Source organism: Mustela lutreola, chromosome 3 (assembly GCF_030435805.1).
Source record: "Mustela lutreola isolate mMusLut2 chromosome 3, mMusLut2.pri, whole genome shotgun sequence".
NCBI lineage: Eukaryota > Metazoa > Chordata > Mammalia > Carnivora > Mustelidae > Mustela > Mustela lutreola.
This window is the reverse complement of record NC_081292.1, coordinates 164,004,875-164,010,558: the sequence shown is the minus strand read 5'-3', so window position 1 is coordinate 164,010,558 and position 5,684 is coordinate 164,004,875. Positions and strand designations below refer to the sequence as shown.

Below are 5,684 nucleotides of genomic sequence, written 5' to 3'. Positions count from 1 at the left end.
CCCCAGGCCCACGCAGGCCATTCCTCGAAACCAGAGTTTCTTGTAGTTTTTTTTTTTTTTTTTTTTTAATAAAACTTTAACTCAAGTAGGCTCCTGCGCAACGCTACGTGAACTTTGGTCGATATTGAGTGACCCTGTCCATGTGGGATGATGAGTTCTGAGTGCGCCCAAGGTCCTGAAATCTCCTTCCTGCTGGCGCTCTCGCTGGTCCCACGGCTGAGAGCGCGTGGGGTCTGCGGCGGGATCATGGCCAGTCCTCTCGCACCCGCCGGCCGGCTGATCTATAAATACCTACGTGCAGTATCTTCAATACAATTTTTAAAAATTCCTTTACCTTTTTTTTATAATAGTAATCAGGGAAAAGATAAAGAGATATAATATTCAGTAACAGCTCATTACTTCTCTTAGATCTTACTTTGCTCTAATTTTTACCTCTTTCAACAGAAATGAGGTGAAAGCCCATCTATCTCTTAGAACCATCCTGTGTTAACACAGAAGGGTCATTGCATTTTCCCCATCGACTGCAGTGTTTGCATGGGCCACAATTTTGCGGCCACTTACTGACTCCTGGTCAGTGTAAAAAATGCTTCTGTAAATATCGTCATCTATTTATCTGAATACATTAATGTCTTGTTTCTTTTGAGTACATTTAACAAACCTGGAGTGAAATTAATATTGGTGATGATTTCTGGATGACTTTTTTCCAAAACACAAATTGTAATAATTCACATTCCCAGAAACTGTTAGGACTTGCTTCAGTGTTTTCCAAATGGACCCATTAAAATTGCTACCTTGTTGCTATTTCATTTTGCATTTCCTGAATACTAATGAGCTTCAGCACATTTCATAAATTTTTTCGACATCTGCATTGATTTTTCTACAAGCAACTATTGCATATTCTTTGCCCAATTTTTAATTCTCTTAAAAAATATTTTCAGTGAAGAGGCGTTTTATTAGGGAAAGTAAAGGTTGTCTTGCATATGTGTCCTAAATATTTTTCTGGGCTTTTTCTTTTTCTTTTTTTTTAAAGATTTATTTATTTATTTATTTGACAGACAGAAATCACAGGTAGGCAGAGAGGCAGGCAGAGAGAGAGGAGGAAGCAGGCCCCCTGCTGAGCAGAGAGCCCACCACCCTGGGGCTCCATCCCAGGACCCTGGGATCATGACCTGAGCCAAAGGTTGAGGCTTTAACCCACTGAGCCACCCAGGTGTCCCTTTTTCTGGGCTTTCAGTTTGATTTGGGATAAATTTACAAACACTTTATGTACCTAAGTATGCCTTTCCTTTCTTTTGTGATTTTGGAGTTTTGTGATTAAGTGTGCAGTAAATCTTTATAAACATTTATGTACCTAAATATTTTTCTCCTTTTTCTTTTTCTTCCCTCAGAAATACCTCTTGAGATGCAACGTGCCCTGCATGTTCCTCCAGAGATTATTATTAGTTATGCTCTAGTGCCCCGATGCTATTTCTTTGCAGAAGGGTTGTCATTCATTCCAGATCTACTAAATAAGTAATGGTTTCTAAGTGAATTGGAAAGGTATATTGCCAGATGTAAGCTTTGTATGTATGGATGGATGTGGTTCTAGATTTTATTCAGGTCTGAAAATCCTTTTTTCCCCTTTCTTTTGTACTTTTCTGTGTTAATACCAAGCCATTTTTTTTTCTATTTGATATTTATTAAACTTAGCTTCTCTAGCTATAGTTTGACATTATACAAAGCATCTTCATGATGTAATAGAGTTAAAAAGATTTTTACAAGTTGAAATGTGGTACCCTTGTTTCCAAATATTTTAATTGCAATACATTTATTTAAAAATACACATTAAATGCATGTTTGACAGCAAGCTTTCTATAATCTCAATACCACAAAATACTATACAGATATGGAAAAATCTAGTTCATATATAATACTTTGCTCCCCATACAGCTTTATTATGTGAAATGCACAGAGTAACTTAGAAATTCTAGCTTCTGAGTCCCAAATTGCCTCTGAAATTTTAGTGTATTGCAACAAATTAAAATTACTTTTTTAGGCAAGATAGGAAACAACATATGTTGGAGAGGATGTGGAGAAAGGGGAACCCTCTTACACTGTTGGTGGGAATGCAAGTTGGTGCAGCCTCTTTGGAGAACAGTGTGGAGATTCCTCAAGAAATTAAAAATAGAACTTCCCTATGACCCTGCCATTGCACTACTGGGTATTTACCCCAAAGATACAGATGTAGTGAAAAGAAGGGCCATCTGTATCCCAATGTTTATACAGCAAGGGCCACAGTCACCAAACTTTGGAAAGAACCAAGATGCCCTTCAACGGACCAATGGATAAGGAAGATGTGGTCCATATACACGATGGAGTATTATGCCTCCATCAGAAAGGACGAATACCCAACTTTTGTAGCAACATGGACAGGACTGGAAGAGATTATGTTGAGTGAAATAAGTCAAGCAGAGAGAGTCAATTATCATATGGTTTCACTTATTTGTGGAGCATAACAAATAGCATGGAGGACATGGGGAGATAGAGAGGAGAAGGGAGTTGAGGGAAATTGGAAGGGGAGGTGAACCATGAGAGACTATGGACTCTGAAAAACAACCTGAGGGTTTTGAAGGGGCGGGGGGGTGGGAGGTTGGGGGAACCAGATGGTGGGTATTAGGGAGGGCACGGATTGCATGGAGCACTGGGTATGGCGCAAAAACAATGAATACTGTTACACTGAAAAGAAATAAAAAATTAAAAAAAAAAAGAAAAAAAATGGAATGGGGATGTTCCTAGAACTCTGCCCCTAGGTCTTAACCTTTCATCACCCTAGGTATGATAAGATGTCTCTGTTTTGTACATGATTCAAATCTTTGTTTTATATTTCTTTTATCCAAAATACCAAGCCATTTAAAGTCCACAGCTTTACAAAAATATTTAAAGTCCTGTTCGTTTCAGCATCACCAGATATCATTTTATAACATTTTCTAGGATATGCTTCCACATGAGTTCTTTAATTTAAAATTTAAATCATTTTGTAAAGTTCTAAAACTTATTTATCATCATTCTACTTAAATTGCATTCAATTAGCTAGAAAAGTATTGAATTTTTATGACATAAAATTTTCTCATTCAGTAAATGTCTAGATTTGTCCATTTTTTCCCCCCAGGTTATTTGTATCCAGTGTTAATAGCTTTAGTAGTTTTCTTGGTATAATTTGTCCCTTTCTTGTGAAATCAGTTTCTAGGTATTATGGAGGGCTCCCGACGACCCTGTGTGTGTCTGTATCCTAGGGACCCTGCTCAGGGTGGGCTGGGGCCTCCCTGGACCTTGTCTGACCTCAGCTCTTCCCAGCCCCCCCCAAACAGTCCTGTCTCGAGGCCCTGAGGGTTAGGGCTCCCAGATGGATTTTGGGGACAAAGTGCAGCCTGTAGCCAGTGTCTACAGGGTCATGGAGAATACACAGAAATACAGTGGACTTCTGTGCTTGGGTCTTGCATCTGCGGCCTTCCTGAACTCATGTACTCACTTTAGGCATTTCTCGGTGGATCCTTGAGATTTTCCATCTAGACCATGATGTCGTCTGCACAGAGGGATCATTTCATTTTTCCTGGCCGCACACCTTCTGTTTTTTGCTCTTGCCTGAGGCTGAGACCAGGCACTGAGTGTGGATGTCCTCGCTGTGTTTCCTTTAGGACAGGAAACGTTATTTCACCGTTAATGCGGTGCTGGCTGTAGGTTCTTCGTCATGCTTATCATGCCATGGAAAACTCTCCTCTACTCCTATTTTTGTAAGTTTTAATAGAGAACAGTCTCGAATTTTGTCACATGGTTTTCTGCATCCCTCGACAGGACATGCGATCCTTGTCATAATCACTCCGTTAAAACACTGGGTTATGCTGTTTACTTTTGAAAACTGCACCAGACTTGTGTTCCCAGAACGCAGTCCCGGCTGGTGGGGTGTGCGGCCGCGTGCTAGTCGCCAGCCCTTGGTGAGGTCTTTGGAGTCTATTCTTGGGGTATTTGCACCTGCCCTCTTGTTTTTTTTGTCCTGTTTTTGGTTTTGCTCTCAGGGAAGAGCCGGCTCGGTGAAACCCCTTCCTCTTCTGTTTTCAGAGAGAGATGGTGTAGACTTGGTATTCAATCCTCTTCGAATGCTTGATGGGCTTTTCCAGTGAAACTGCCTGTGCCCAGATATCCCTTTTTCTTAGGAGTTTCTATTAGCAATAATCGCGACTCGGATAAACCTCATTGGCTACAATACTGCCACTGCGCAAAGCTTTTTTAGGAGTTTCTAAAATGGGAGTGTCCCCTGTGCAAAGAAGGACTTGGAGGGTGTGACTTGGGGGCTCCATTTTGCTGCCGCTCCACGTCCCCAGTCGAGGGGGTTTTAATGCTCACACACTCATCTTCCACCTGCACTGAGGGCAGGGCCCCAGCTGGACAGGACCATGGCCTGGAGGCGCCTGTCCACAAGTGATGTGACCAGCGTCACTGCAATTCTTGGACCAAAGCTGGCGGCACGATGACATCTGGGAGCATATGCCTGTGAGGAGGACAGGATCAGGACCTGCTGGGGAGGAGTGGGCTCTGCGACATGGTGAGAGAGGAGGTCCAGCAACGGAGGCCACCCTCCACCAGGCACGGAGAGGTCAGAGGCAGCCAGAGGGTGGGAGGCTGGCATTCTCTGCGGGCAGTGATCTCTCTGCTCCTTCTGGTGTTTAATCTGCCTGTGTGAGACCCCTCCCTGGGCCGACAAGTCCCCGGGTCACCGTGGCCACGCCCCAGCCTGGGCTGCTCCACTCCCCTGCCCCCCCGCTCCTCCTTGTCCCCTGACTTTTGTCCGTTGACCCTCGAGCAGGTGGGGGTCCTCCAGACTATACCCCAGGGTTGTGAGTTGGAACTGACACTTTTCCTCCTTAGAGCCACACCTGCTGCAGGTGAAGAGGGCCCATTGGGAAGCCACATGCTCCCAGGGCTCTGCCCCGTGGTTCTGGCCTGAATAGGAGGCCTTAGCCTCATGGAGGGCACCTGTTTCCCGAGGTACTATTAGCTCAGACCCCAAAATAAACAGACCTCGCGCTAGCGTCCTCCTTGGATGACCAAGGTCTAAGCAGACTGTCCACATTGATGGGACTCATTTCATGGAACAGTGATTATTGACATACCTCTTAACCCCCCAGTGCTGCAGGACAGGGCTGGGGTTCAGAGACGACCCCAAAGGTGGCATGTGCATAATAAGGAATGGGCATTTCTCCTCAGGGCTCCCACCCCACACCCCAAGCAAATTTTGAGGACTGTGTTTCTTTTGAGGGGACTTCAGGATCCGGCCAGAGGAACATGTTTAGTGTCAGGATTTAAGAAGCCTTTTGGGGGCGCCTGGGTGGCTCAGTGGGTTAAGCCGCTGCCTTCAGCTCAGGTCATGATCTCAGGGTCCTGGGATCAAGCCCGGCGTCGGGCTCTCTGCTCAGCAGGGAGACTGCTTCCCTCTCTCTCTCTCTCTGCCTGCCTCTGCCTACTTGTGATCTCTGTCAAATAAATAAATAAAATCTTAAAAAAAAAAAAACAAAAAAAGGAAGCCTTTCGGCTGAGGAGTGAGTGAAACAGCTTCAACTCCTTGGTCCGAGGACAGTATAGGAGGCAGCATCCATGCCTGGCCACCTCTGCCACTCCCCATGTGGCCATGTCCATTGGGTTCAGTCTCC

General features: G+C 44.4%; 1 pseudogene; it reads right to left on the bottom strand.

Moving 5' to 3' along the window:
* Positions 1–4,180: 4,180 nt before the first annotated feature.
* On the bottom strand, positions 4,181–4,260 carry LOC131828284 (U4 spliceosomal RNA; annotated as a pseudogene).
* Between the last annotated feature and the right edge of the window lie 1,424 nt (positions 4,261–5,684).